Source organism: Apium graveolens, chromosome 4 (genome assembly GCF_009905375.1).
Source record: "Apium graveolens cultivar Ventura chromosome 4, ASM990537v1, whole genome shotgun sequence".
Classification (NCBI taxonomy): domain Eukaryota; kingdom Viridiplantae; phylum Streptophyta; class Magnoliopsida; order Apiales; family Apiaceae; genus Apium; species Apium graveolens.
Window position 1 is genome coordinate 261,048,094 of NC_133650.1, and position 16,202 is coordinate 261,064,295.

The following is a 16,202-nucleotide window of genomic DNA, read 5'->3' on the forward strand; positions in this document are numbered from 1 at the left end:
AGTATAGATAGATATAAAATAATAAATAAACATATTTATTTTGTTTAAATTTTTATTATTCAATACTCATAAAAATTAATCATGTGCCAGGAACCAGATTTGAACTGGTGACACATATTAAGATTAATAGATTAACACTAATTTTATTATGACTTCAAGTATAATTCATTACTTTAAGGACCAAAGATTTAAACTCATTAGCCTAGTCCATTACTGATAATATTTTGTTATTAGCAGCATGTTCGGGTAGCCAAGCACACCGGAGTTTGAAGTAGTTCGATAATTTATCTTAGTTAATACTCAATAACGTGAGACTTTGTCTTTTTTAAAAAAATAATATGAATATTAACTTTATCAAAAGCAACTCGAACTTAAATTTATTAATGTTTTGATTTACTTTTTTTGTGATTCTTAATATTTTATAGTAAGCGGTTGAATCACAAACCAAACCGCAATAACCGTAAAATCGCAACCGCAAATGATGCGGTTAATCGCAACCGCATATGTTAATTTTTTAAAACCGCTCTTCACGGTTTGGCTCGACTTTTACCTCAAAACTGATCCGCTATGAATCGCGTACACCCCTACTTCCCAACTTCAAGTGCCTAGAATATCTATTGACGGGAATAACCGTCCAAAATATCCACAAATTATGTATTTCGGAGATGCATATTCAAATTTATTAAAATTAACAAAGAATGTGCATTATAATTATGCATACTCTTATTATGTTTTTAATACAATATGCATTTCACAAATGTGTGTTCCATAAAAGACAAAAAAAAAGTACGCATAAATGCGTGTTCTTTGATAAAAATTTAAATCACTAATACGCATCCTCTTAATATGTAGTTCGTTGATATTTTGGATGGACATTCATGTCAATCGGTATTTTGAACAATTGTACCCTTTTATCGGGTATTATAAGTTTTCACTCAACATATATTCCCAACATAAAAATATTTTCATACTCTAATATAAAAAAAAAATGACAAAAATAATCTATTATAAAGGATTACTCAAAAGCATGATTCTCTTTTTTAAAAGGGTTGATCTATTTCTTCAACAATAAAATTTTAATATCCTGTCTATTTGTTGCTTTATTTCTTGTCGAATTTTAAGAATATTTTCAATTTTATTTAAAATTATTAAGATATTTATAATTTTGAAATTCGTACATTATTTTTTTTAAATTGTCGATGTCGAAATACCATTATGTTTTCATAATTTACTTATTTTTGATTTTGTAAATTACAAGTTATTTAATGAAATTTATGAACATGTGAAGAATTGAAGATAAATTGATTGTGATAATAATGTTAGATAGTTTTCTTAAAAAACTAAATATTCAATTTTCGAAAATAAAAAAATCTAAAATTATTAAATTACTAATAAATGACGAGAAAAATGTACTAATAAATTTTTTTTTTGTAATTATTATTAATTTATTATATATATATATACTATGATAGGGGATAAAAATAATTTGACTGCGTAATAAATAAGCGCATTAATTAAGCCCGATTATTAAGGCCCAACAATTAATATGTCATTAATTGGGCTCAAAGGGTCCGCGGACCAAGAATTTATTATTAAATTTGTAGGTCATATATCAACCCAAGTTATAATTGAGAACAAGTACAAATCAGAATCAAACTCTCAAAAGAGTAGTACTCAAGCCACACAGTCTTATAAGGAAGCAAATCCTTACATTCTAGTACTCCAAAGTCTATTCTAAATCTTAGACTTGTCCACCATGTATACTAACCTTAATCCAATTCAAGGCATCTCATGCCTATATAAGGGGCATCACCCCACAATTCAGAATTACATTTTTAACTTGATCCTTAGCATACAGCAAGGTACGTAGGCATCTTGTGAAGGCAGATTGAGTCACGAAATACGAGAACAGTCAAATCGAGTCTTGGAGCTCACGAACCCTAGCATTAAATACACCTTAGTTTTTTACCCATAACATTTGGCGTCGTCGGTGGAAATAACAACAACCATGGTACTCACACGAAACAGAAACAACAGTGGAATTGACGATCCAATCCCATCAGAAACAATCTCATCAGTGGTGGAGATACCCCCTACTCAACCTATTCCACCAGTCAATGAGGGACCTCAATAGGGGCATCTGAGGCCCAGCCTCAAAGGACGAATCCCCCAATCCAAGATCCACCACAAGGGACGAATCCCCTAACTCCTCAAAGGACGGATCCCCAATTTCAGCAACTATATACAACCATATATTGGGTATGAATACTCGACGGTCGTGACCTCAGGGACCACCAACCCGTCTTACGGGATGCCTTTATATCCTGAAGGTGGAGAAAGTGGACCCTCTAATCGTAGTGAAGGACAAGGTCGGACGCCCCTATACATCAATGGCTTGGTTCCCATCCCTGAAAATCGAGAATTCTCTGGACCCTACTCCGCTAGAGACTCCGACTCGTTGGAAGATGAAGTGGCTCCATGGAGGTGACGTGCTGGAAAAGAGTCGATGTCTTGCGGTCATCAACAGCCTAAGAGCACTCAAGAGATGATTCCCCAAGATGTATAAGAGAGGATCAGGGCTCATGAAGCCGAGATTCAAAGGCAGAAGCGTGACTTGGAGATGCACTTGACACCAAGACCTCTACCTCTAGCAAGGCCAAGAGATTTTCCTCTTATCATAGACCTGTAAGGTCCAACACCAAGAAGGGTTGCGACCCCAAGGGCTGATCCAAGTGATTTAATGCCCCTAAGAGATCTTGATGATCCAACCCCACCATTCACTGAAGAGATAATGAATGTACACATCTCGAGGAAGTTCAAGATGTCCATCATTAAAGCATATGATGGTACTGGCGACCCAGCTAACCATGTCAGGATGTTCTCTTACACAATATTGTTGCAGCCCGTAAATAACGCTATCAAGTGTAGGGCCTATCCACAAACCATGTCGGGTATGGCTTAAAGATGGTACAGCCGTCTGCCCCCAAACTCTATTGGATCTTTCAAGGATTTAAGCGAAGATTTCATCAAGCAGTTTATTAGTGGCAGAGTAAACGAGAAGAGTTTGGCTTCTCTCATGGGCTTAGTCCAAGTAGTGAAGGATCCCTTAAAGATTACCTGAACCGATTCACAAAGGAGGCCCTAAAGGTCAAAGATCTTGACGACAAGGTAACTATGATAGCCATACATCAAGGGACTAGAGATGAGTTATTCAAGATGTCACTGGCCAAACACCCTCTCGAAAGCATGCTGCGGCTCCAGGATAGGGCCGAAAAGTATATGAAGGTAGAGGAAAGTATGAAGAAGACAGTGGTGAACAACGACCCACTGGTGACAAGAAGCGAAAGACTGATCAAGAATACTGTGCCAATGACAAGTATCATAAGGTTAACAAAGAAGCTGATACGTCCCCCAAGAAAGGGGGACCTGGACAGAAATTTACTGAGTATGCTAGATTTAATGCTCCAAGAAGTCAGATTTTGATGGAAATCGAGAGTGACAGAGACATTCGTTGCCAAAAGCCTCTGAAGGTAGATGCTGCCAAGTCAGATAAAAGTAATTATTGTTGATTTCACAAGGATGCTGACCATGACACCGATGAGTGCCGATAATTAAAATATGATATTGAGTTCCTTATTCAAAAAGGGAATTTGATTAAGTATACCGGAGATGGAGAGAGAGGGGAAAGAAACAATAATTGGAGAAGGAACTTTGATGAGCGTAGAAGAGATCAAAATGATCAGGGGCAAAATTCTCAACCCCGAGGACCAGTAATAAATATGATCTTTGGAGGACCGAATGTGGCTGGCTCTTTTAAGAACTCAAGAAAGTCATATGCTCGTGAGGTCATGCACATAGTTGGGAAAGCCCCGAAAAGGGCCAAGAATGGATTAACAATATCGTTCGATTATTTCAATTTGGAAGGGGATAAATTTCCTCATGACGATCCCCTAGTTATAACACCTATCATAGAGAACAACCCGGTGAAGAGAGTCCTTGTAGACAATGGAGCATTAGTAGAAATTTTACTTTATGATACCTTTATAAGGATGGGATATAACGATTCTCAATTAACCCCAATTAATATGCAAATTTATGTGTTCACTGAAGTCGAATGTCCCATTGAAGGGATAATTAAACTACCTCTAATAATGGGCCAGGAGCCGAGACAAGCTACACATATGTTAAATTTTGTTATGGTTAAGGTTGGATCAACATACAATGCAATCATGAGAAGGACGGGTATACATGCTTTCAAAGCAGTCCCATCATCATATCATTCATTGATCAAGTTTCCAACTAGGGATGGAATATGAGAAGAAAGGGGAGACTATAAGATGGCAAGAAGTTTTTATATGGCCTCGTTGAGGGTAGATGGAGCCGGGGGCATGTTCTACCCATTGAAGACATGGATCTTCGTGAAAATGATGAGAAACGAGGAAAACCTGCATAGGATTTTATCCCAATTCCTTTGGTTCCCGAGGATCCTGAGAAACTAACTTTCATTGGGGCATCGCTGGAGGAGCCGCTTAGAGGGAGGATAACAAGGTTCTTGCAAGAAAATAATGATGTGTTTGCATGGTCGGTAGCAGATATGCCCGGTACAGACCCTGAATTAATCACCCATAAGTTAAATGTGGATCCTAATTGAAAAACCGTAAAGCAAAAGAAAAGGAACTTTGCCCCTGAAGGAAGGAAGCCAACAATCAAGAAGTTGAGAAGCTCTTAGAGGCTAGTTTTATTGAAGAGATACAATTTCTGGAATGGTTAGCAAATTTTGTAATGGTAAAGAAGGCTAATAAAAAGTGGAGGATGTGTGTTGATTTTGCTGATCTAAATGATGCATGCCCAAAAGATTGTTTCCCTCTGCCAAGGATAGATACTTTGAGACGCAACTGCAGGTCATGAGATGCTAAGCTTTATGGATGGGTTTAGTGGCTACAATTAGATAAAAATACATAAGGATGACATCCCAAAAGGTATCATTTATCACGAACTTTGGTATTTGTTTCTACCTTTTATGGCATTTAGTCTCAAGAATGCAAGAGCTATATACCAAAGGTTAGTAAATAAGATCTTTAAAGACCTTATTGGGAAAACCATGGAGGTTTATGTAGATGACATATTAGTCAAGAGTCTTGTAAAGACTGATTATATATCATAAAATGATGTTGAACCCCGTCAAGTGTGCTTTTGGGGTAGGGTCTGGGAAGTTTTTAGGATTGATGGTCTCCAAGAGGGGAATTGAGGCCAATACTGACAAGATAAAAGCCATTTTAGACATGGAACCTCCACGAACTGTAAAGGATGTGCAGAAACTTACTGGGAGGGTTGCTGCTCTGGGACGTTTCATCTCCAAGTCAGGAGAAAAATGCTTACCATTCTTCAAAGCTTTAAAGAAAGTAAAATGTTAGCTCACACAACACTGTAGAAGGGGGTTGAATACAGTATTATTACAATCAAATTGATCTTGAACACAAGTAACAGTAAACAGATATATTCAATATAATAAACTCTGTTACAATGGAACTGTTCCCTCTCAGTGATGAACAAATATCACTAAGAGCTGCTAGGTTACAATGAATAATGTATCTCGATAATTATAACACATATAGTGTAAACCTATGTTTGTGTTTATATATTACACAGTTATAAGATAACTTCTAATTGATATGGAATATAATTTTGTCTCCTAAAATGTATCAATCAGATATCTTATACAAGTCTTCCAGTCTTCTAATTCTTTCCATGCATATCTTCTTTTGTTTTAGTCTCGATCTTCTACTATTAATCAGCTTCCTTCCTTAACTGTAAGTCCTCCCGTACTTAAATACTGATATGACCTTAAGTTCTGATATGAAGTTCTGACTTCCCGTAAGTACTGATTCCAGTAAGTCCTGATATTTCCTGTTTGTTAAGATCTGAAAACTAAACATGAAACATATTAGACATGACATCTCAAATATATTTAACAATCTCCCCCAACTTGTAAATTATGCAAAATATACAAGTTAATAGATTTGATGATATCAAAAACATTTAAGTTCAAATGTATAGAGAATTTAAATGAGTAACTAACTACAACTTACAGTCCTTGTAGCTTTTACCAATCTCACTGAGTCAATCTGAATCCATAATAATTCTTAACAAAGTGTGATATCAGCTTTTCTTCTTTAATCCTCAGGACCTGAGAGAGTGTAGTCTTGACTTGCTTCATCTCTTCATTCTGACTTCCAATCTGGTAGATTGCAGTCCTTAAAGCAGAGATATGGTTTCTTTCTAAACCATTATCAAGTCTTATTACCCTAGGATGAGAAGAATCTTCATTGTAGCATAGACATTTATTTTTCGGTATTACCTCAAGCTTAGCAGAATTCTTCTTCATTGGAATTTCACTTCCATCATCTTCGACATTATTAGGAATGAATTCTGTAAATCTTGAACCAAAAATTCTTACTTTATCTCTGATGGTCTTCAATATGAATTTTGACCATCTCCTGATAATATTATACTTTACCTCTAGAAGGTAATGAAAGAATTGAAGTTCTTTTAGAGTTTTGTTCAGTGCATTTGATTCTTACATCTGATATGTCCTTCCATCTTCAAGAAATAAAATCAGATTTTCTTTGCTGTTATGCTTATCAAGAGCATCCAGTACCACTTGAACAGAGAGAACCTTATTAAGGTGTTTCTGAGTAACATCTTCAAGAGGTTTATCAGTTGGTAAAAATGGATCTCTTGTAACAACTTCAAGTCCTGTTTTGATTTTAGCTTCATCAGAACCTAGTCCAGCCCTATCTCTTGGTTCTCTAGAATTTAACCCAATAGACATGAAATCAGACAGCAATTGGCTTTTCTTTGGATCTGATGGTTTGACATTTTTCCACAGAAGTTTCTTTTTATCAGCTACTTCCATTTTGTCTAAATCAACTTGAGCACTGTCAGAGGTTAACTTCTTGACTTTATCATAACTTTCTGCTTTTGCTTGCTATTCTTCACTCTGAACAACTTGAGCTTTGTCAGAGGTTGTCTTTGATTCTTCAGAAATCTTCTTTCTTTTCAGAGTTTGAACATCTTCTTCAGTCAGAGTATCATCATTGATAGGGATAAATAAATCCTAATTACATAATTATAAATGGTTTGGGCTGCAAGGCCCAATAAGAAGATGTATGACATTCAGACCAAAAAGGTCAATACATTGATCAGGCCTGATGGACCAGATCAGGCCTGATGGAACAAAGATGGCCCAAAAACCCTGAATATTAATTAATTTCGTAATTAATTAATAAGGGAAAAATCAGCTATTGAGAAGAGTCCCGATAAGGATATAAATCCTTGCAGATTAGCCTCAGAGGGACCTAAAAGGATAAGGAATCAATTTCCTACTACTTAGGACTCAAAAGTCCATTCTAATTATGAGACTTGCCCACCAGGTCTCCTATACCAAGTCCAATTCAAGGACCATCAGCATCTATATAAAGGGTCTCACCCCTCCAATCAGAACTACGTTTTTTGGCTTGATTCTCTAATTCACAGAGATACGTAGGCATCTCGTAAAGGCAGAGTTAAGCTACGAAACACGAGAGCAGCCATTAAAAGCCTTGAGCTCCCGAACCTTAGCAATAAATACAGCAAATAATAACCTTAGTTTTTTATCCATAACAATCATCATGAATTATAGTTTGATAGACATGATCTATCATAACTGAAGATATTTTCCTCTTTTGAAACTTTGTAGGTTCATCAACCTTTTCCTTTCCTTTCCATTTAAGATCAATCTCAGATTGTGATCTTGTTTTGGGCTTTGATGCCTCAAAAATTGTCTTCTCTTTGATCACAATGCCTTTCTCCTTAGGCCTTGGAGGTTTCTTAGCAACATAAGCTATTGGCTTTAGATTTGTCTTTTCAGCTTTAAATCTAGCTTCTTCCTCCTTGAGATTATCTAAAGCCATTCCTGGATTATATTTCAGAAATAATATTCTATCAATTCTTCATCAAGTGTCTGAATCTTGGGATCCTTGTAGTAGACAGTTGTCTGCTTTCCCTTGAGCTTCAGAGTTTGCATGAACTTTTGAGAATCTTGACTTCCACCTTGTATCAGAACATCAGGCTTTGTCAGATGTTGCTCATCAGAACTTGATCTCGGATTTTGAATTTCAGTACTTGCTATCAGATTTTCAGTTTGAGCAGCTTCAGAACTTGTCTTCTTATGAGTAGAAGATTTGCTTGCATCAGAGTTTAGTTTCACTTTGCTGCTTTGTTTACTCTGAGCTTGACCTCTACCCTGACTAGGGTTTCCCTGGTTATCAGTTTCATCATCTGTCTTATTCAGTATTTGATCATCTGAGCATTTGGACTTAACTATCTTCTTCCCCTTTTGGCATCATCAGATAGTAGGAGTGAGAGAAGAAGTTCTACTGAAGTTTGAATTTCATACAATTGAGCCTGTTGAGAAGCTTGATTTGCCAGAACCTCAGAAATTTAGGCTTGTTGCTTCTCTTGGGTTTTCTCAATTGCTTCTACCTTTTCAGAAATAGGTCTGATAGACCTCTTTTTGTCAAGCTTAGTCTCCATTTCTAGCTTATCAGCTTTTTCTAGAAGCTTATCAACCTTTTCTTGAGTTTCACAATGTAGACCTTAAAGATGCTTGGTAGAAAGAGCAGTGATCTTGAGCTGTGTCTTGAAATCAGAATTTGACAATAACTCATCAGCTTTTGACACATGCTCTGTCAGAATGTTAGAGCTTGGAATGAATTCAGAATCATTCCACTTCTTGGTCCACTCAACCCCCTTGCGAGTATCCTCCCAAGGTATAGGTGCATCCTGCTTAATAAACTTCTTTACCAGTGCTTCCTTTCCCAGAATGGGAGCTGAAGTCTCAACAGAAACACTGTCTTCAGAACTTGAAGAAGATTCATTATGTTCTGACAGAATAACAGTGTGTGAGGCAACTGGAGATTCAGGAATAACCTCATCTACTGTAGGAATAACCTCATATGTAGCTTCAATAGGAGAGACAGGGGGTGTTACCACTGTATCAGGATCAGTGTCTTGGTCTTTAGCTGTAGGTGGCAAAGATTCAATGATAATTGGCTCTTTTGAGATCAGAGATTCCTGATCTCCTTCATCAGCTTCAGTTGTATCCTCAGATGTAGGCTTAGCATTATACCTCTTTGCCCTCATTTTCTTCAATCTCCTTGCCAATGAAGGAGTTGCTTTAGCAGCAGCATTTACTGATCTAGTTTTCTTCAAAGTATCAGAACTTTGAGCTACAGTTTCTTTCTGAGAAGTAAAATTCTCAGCTTCAACTATCAGAGGTTCTGATGCATGAACATGTGCTTCCTCTTCACTATCAGATTCATCCCTGAGAATCATTTTTCTTCTCTTTTGTGGAGGCTGAGGAACAGGCTTTGTCCTTTTTAGCCTTGAAGATGAAGATCTGATGGTATGTGCTGATGATTCAGGTTGAGATGATTGAGTTGATGGTTTGAAAGATGTCATGATGGTAGATTTTGGTTGTGGTTGAGAAGTGGTTGGTTGTGAAGTGGTTGGAGGTTCTGATGGATGAGGTTCAGATGGTTGGACATCAGGATATAGTGCAGTGTATTTAACTGGATCATAGTTTATTAAGGCTTGTTTGACAGAGTTGGGAATTTGGAGGGGTCTTAATATAGTCTTCTTATTATCAGTAGATAATAAGTCATTAAAAGCTCTTTTAGCTAGTCTGAATGGTGAAATGGATTCACTAGCTAATTGGGGCTTATCAGAACAACAAAAACTATAAATAAGTTGATAGATTCTAGCAAAGTAAACTGTATTCCTATCTTTTGTCATCATATCCCCAATAAAGTCTAAAATAGCACTTGCATAATCAAAATCAGTTTGATTTATGAGAGCATACCCGATTTGTTGACTGAGAATTGGGATTGCATTAAAATTAGAGCATTTGTTTGCAAAAGCCTTTGTGATGCAGTCAAAGAAGAAACTCTATTCCCTCCTTATATTGGATCTCTTCAATTGACCCAGCTTTTCCAATATCTTTTCATACCCCAGACTGGCCATTAGCTGTTGAAGAACTGGCTCCTCAACAGTTGTATAAGTGCAGTTTTCAGGCAACTGCAGTGCTTGGCGTACTGTAGCCACAGTTACTACATGTTCATCCTCCCCTTTTGAAAAGATGATACTTGAGGACCCATGAGCACCACCATCATCATATGCACCACTTCTCCAAAACTCCAGCACTTGAGTTCCAGAGATTATTTCAGGTTGGGTCAAAGCATACCCAATATCGGAGTGAGCAAGGAAGTCCTGAATAAAGTGAAGTTCGGATGGAGCTTCATCCTTGCTAAGAATGGCCAAGTAATTGTTAGGGACAATTTCACTCCATTGAAAATAATATCTTTTGGTGCCATCTCTGTAAAAGATTAAGTGAGAAAGAGAGTATTAGCAAGGTGTTTAATAAAAGTCCTGTAAGAAAAAGCTTCATAGTATATTTGAGAGAGAGAGAATAAGAGAGATTAAGAATAGAAAAGTAGGTAAAAGATTAGAAAATCTTTTAACTCCCATATATAAACTCTCTCCACTCAACAGTTATATTTATGAAGCAGGGCAGACAATTTATACCTGGCAACGTGTGAACAGTCAGTAAAAAGTTAAAGCAGGAGTTAATGGGCATGAGAAATAAGCAATAATTACCGTCCACATGCAGTTTTTCAGGACAAACATGTTTACCACTAACCCAAATGCTTATGACTATTTTTATCTCACCTAATTATATTCTGATTAAATATGACCGTTTCGGTATTTACCACAAATAAGTCAAGTAAAGAATAATGCCACGTAAGCATCAGAGTTTCTATTATAATTTAATATCAGAACTTGTCTATTATCAGATTTTAACAGTCATCAGAATATGGCTTATCAACTCAAAAAGTGAACATCTTTTATGTGATTCTTCATACAAATTGTAATAACCTCAATTTTTGGAATTTTTGAAACCCTTATGAATAGTGTTTTGCTGATTATGCTGATTAAGAAAACTTTTCATGCCACACTATGAAGGGGTTCTTTTGTGGATATTCTGAGATTTTATTGGTACTCTATATGATATATAAGTATATGTAAAGATCGTCAGAATCCAAATTTGAACCTTTTAATTTTTCCCGAAAATCTACCAGATACAGAAAGAATTGAGTATAAGGTAACAGGATAAAAAGGATTTAAATTCAAGGATTGTAAGAGAGGATCATAAAAGAAATATAATGTATTGAGAAAGGTTAAGGGCACCCAAGTTATAAGATCCAGGGTATGATCCCTCAAACGATAAACGAAAACGAAAGTTAAGCGAACCGTATAACAGATCAGCGGTCATTAGCCAAATAATTAAATGCTAATCAAAGAGATTAGTGAGGATGATGTCATCAAACCAATGAGAAGAGGACAAAGGAGGGAGGATGACATCACATGGTGACATAAGCATGACCAAGCAAGTGTGTTGTTGGTTGAATTAGAACCACACAAAAATTACCATGGTAAAAAGGTAATAAAACAAAACAAAACAAATCAAAAATCAACCAACCAAGCCAACAATTCATTTTCACCAAAAACACAACATTTTCTCACCTTTCTTCTTCCATGCTCTCGACTTTTTCTTCTTTTCCAAAGCAAGAAAATCAAAAATCAAGTTCCAAGCATTGTTAAATCACAAGGTAATTATCTAAGACTCCTTATGCATAGTTATGGATATCCTATAAGTTTGAGCTCCTAAATCATTCACAATCTCTTCCTAAAAATCATGGAAGAAGATGGTGAATAGTGTTTTTCAAGAACTAAAATTTTGTTCTTGAAGTTTTGTTTAGTTTAAGCTTGGATAAGGACTTTAAGGGTGATTCCAAGTCATTCTCTTGATTCTCCACTCTCCAAGGAAGGTATAACCCCTCCAAACCCTAACTTTATTTGAGTAATCAGGTTTAGTTTTGTTGATTTTAATTCATGGGAGGCTTGCTTGTTGTGAATGTAGAGATTAGTCAGTTTTGTGAAGTTTTGGGGTGGTAATTCTTGGATCGTTGATTAATGAACTTAAGTGTAGTTAAATTCAAGTTTAAGAATAAGTATAAATTGTTAATGTTGAGTTTTTGGGGCTGTTATGATGTAGTATGGATGGAGTTTTGATTGGGTTGTGATTGTGGATTGATTGTGGGTTGAATTGGAGTGTTTTAAATTTGGGTAATCGCGTAAACATAGCCGTCGTAATGTCCGATTTACTTTAGGCTGTTTTTGTTCTTAACATTAGGACCCGTGAACTCACTGCTAGGTTTTGACCATTTCCATGATTAGATAGTTCATGTTACGAGCTTCGTTTTGATATGTAGTTCGTTTGATTCCGATGTACGGTTTAGGAGAAACGGCCGTTTTAAGTAACGACGTTTCGCGAACGAATCATTACCCCTCACCTTATTTTGAAACCTTGGTTAAGGACTTTAAATGACTAATTGGGATATGAAACATTTATCTAAAGTGTGTTAGGCAGTTGGTAAGGCACTCGCGAAAGAATCGCCTTAAAACTCATAATGGTTAATTTATTAAAAATGGTGGAGCCGAGGGTACTCGAGCGACTTAAGAGAATCATTAAGCGCAAAGCAAGCGTTAGAGTCTAAATTGGTTAAAGTATAGATTTATAAGTGAATTTGGTTTAATTCCAACTTATATGTTGTTTATAGGTTACCAGACTCGTCCCAAGCCATTTATAACCCCCAGTCGCTCAGGCAAGTTTTCTATCCGTTATACTGTTGTTGTGATGTATACATTTGTACATGCATTATCTTGTGATAGATGCATAATGGTTATTTAGAAAATTCTTGCGATATATTGTAGCATGTGATATGATATATATGCATGCCTGTTTCGTATTCTTGATACATATATCTGTTGATTCAGTTGATAATACCTATGCTAGAGATAAACGGTAATTTGCATATACCCTTAGTATAGGGGACCCAAAGGTGAACTTTTTCTAAAACCGGGAGTCGAGGCTCCCGAGTATAATATATATATATATATTTATATATATATATGAATAGTTTTTAAAACTATGAATCGAATAAGGTTTATTCGATAACTTTATTTTATTAATGAATATTATTTTAAATATTCATTTGAGGGCTTATGACCCCGTTTATTTTATTATTGAATATTATTTTGAATATTCATTCGAGGGCTTATGACTCCGTTTATTTTATTAATGAATATTATTTTGAATATTCATTCGAGGACTTATGACTCCGATTATTTACTAAATAATATTCTTTATTTTATTAAAGAATAATGTGTCGATAATCAAACTTGCTTTTGATTATTCAAATAAAGATATTACTTTCGTATAAGTATATCTTTGGTTATTTAATGTTCATTTCAAGTATAAGTTTTACAACTTTTACTACAATTATTTTTATAAAGATCATTCTTTATGGGAATATTATTTAAATAATAATATTCAGATATTTTCTAATATATTGGGACTGATTTATTTTATTAAATCAGCATCACTCCAAACATTCTTAAAAATGTTTTGCGAGTCTTCAAAATGATTTTTAAAGTTAGAGCGGATCCCAAAACTCATTTTTATATTTAAGATCCTCCTTTCGAAGGGGATTTAAATACTCGCTCAAAACCTGAGGGATCCGGCTCCGTGGTGTATTGTATATTCGCAACAAGGTTGCTATTTTGATAAAAGAATTTTTGATTACTTACCCAACACTCGGGAAGTAAAATTTTTGGAACAAGTTAATCCATTAACAGGCATCGCCTGGGAAATATCGGTGAGTTCTCCTTTCCAGCTAGATATGTCTTCTTGGTGGAGTCGTATCTTCTACTTGGGGAAAAGGGGAACGAGCTTTACGTTTTAGAGTCATGGATTTCATCTGAACTAGGAGTGGCGTAAGTGGTCGAGTGGCGCCGGCCCAGCCTTATTATATTGGCCCAAATGGCCCGGAAGTTCCGCTAAGACGGTCCATTCCTTAGGAGTCCAGTGTTCGGTTGACAAGTAAATCCGACAGGTTCTCCTCTTCATGTAGAAAATGGTGGGGTTGTATTACTGCGAATGATCATCGTAAGTGGTCTTCCTGGCGCGACAAAACTCCCGTAATGAGTTCATCATCCAATTGGATATTTCTGCAACACTACCCAGAGCACTTCGATAAAAAGGCTACGGTTGGGCGATTGTTGATTGTTGGCAGGGTCAAGTTTTCAAAATAATGTTTGCATCAAATGAAGTATCTCGTAACTTCATTTTATTTTGATGATATTTTAAAGATTGATTCTATACAAGTTTTATCTTGTAGCTTAATCTATGGGATGAACTATTTATACATTGAACGGTGGTAGTTCAAGTAGTATTCAGAAAAGATATAAGTATATTGGAGTATCTTGTAACTTCATCTTTTAAACTTATATCTAGTTAATGATTGTCTTATGAATGACAAAGGTTTCAGAAAAACGTTGAGACAAGGTTAGATATATGAGATCACCTTGCAACGATATTTTTATACAATTATACACTGGAACTCTGTGTGTATTATGCATGGAAGAGGACTTCCAAGATTTTGAAAAGTATATATGTAAATATACTGAATATTTTGCGACTTGGTCGCGTTAAGATATCAGTTTGGTTCATTTCTTCTTAACCAAGACTTTCATGAGTACTATGAGAATGCTCATATATTGTTAATTATTATACATATTATTTCGGTGGGCTTGTTGCTCACCCTTGCTTTCTTCTTTCATCACACAACATTAGATAGACAAGATGAACAGGACCAAGCTTCCAATTCGCAAGCGGTTAGAAAATGTTCCGCAGTTTTCGGGAAGCGTTGATGCCGCCGTAGCTGAGGTAGGAGCTACCAATAGACCAGGTTTTCAACTATGGATGAACCAGACTTATGTATAATATGAATTGTAATAATGGCAAAGAAATGTAAATTTATTCAGAACCTTCTTGAGGTGTAATGGCTTATTATGTAGAATAAAATGACTTGTGTTATTTTTTGGGTATTCATCTCTGAGACTGTAACTTGTGGTGTGTGTGTTTATTGTGGGGTCACAGTGGAGAGTAGTTGATTGTTTATTAAGATTGGGTGTTATTAAGGGAAATGGAACTCGTGACAACCCGGATCCCCGACCCCGGATTTGGGGGTGTTACAGAAATGGTATCAGAGCTAAGCGTTATAAACCTCAGAGATGATGTGGCGTTATGATAATAAGTTCACTAAGATAATAAGAACTCTTGCCAAGTTCATAGTCGGGCTACCTAATGTAGTACTGACAGTTAAAACCCTTATGGGAACCCTTATAAATATCGTGGTAGTAACATAGTTCGTTCTCGTATAGGGAAGCGGGGCACCGAACCCTGAGGTTCAGGAGCATCAACATGAGGATGTTTTATTACATGTTGGAGATCAAATTGTGAATCTGATAGAGTACCCTAACGAGGAACCGGATGAGATTCATATTGAGAATGTTGCGGTTGAGGATGTTATCCCAGAAGGGATTGTTGCCGAGGAGGATCTCGTGGAGGATCCTGACGAGAATGAAGAGAGGACCGCTGAGGAATTGATGACCATAGTCAGGGCGACTACCAGAGCAAGAATGGCCGCGAGGGTGGCACTAGAGGATGAAGAGTTACCAAGGGCACAAAGGTTAATGAGGGCAGAAGGAGTGGGGCCTTCCACGGCACCAATGAGGTTCCTGAAGACATCAATGAGGTTCCACCAATTCCTGTTCCCTCCCCTGTACAGAGCCCAGCACCTACTGAGGAAATGCCACCTCTATCTCCTGCACCATTGTCACCTGATACCGTGCTTGGTTATCCATTTGGATCCCCTGGGCCTACACCACCTGCACCCCATGGACTGCTAGATGCAACCACTCATGCTTCTCTTATCGCCGATTATTACATGACTTTGGGTGGCCTGTCTGAGGCCCGTAATGTTAGGAGTGATCTGTTGGATCGACTTACTGCACCAAGGATTGAGGGTGGGGTACTTCCGGCAGGATTAGCTCATAGCATGGAAAGGATTGAGGCTACCACCCGTGTTACAGCTAGAGGCCATCTTGAGGGTCAGATTGATCCAGCTCTACTTGCAACTATCTTAGACCTCATCACCTCTGTGATGGAGCAGGTTAGGGATGTCGTGCGTGCCCGTATT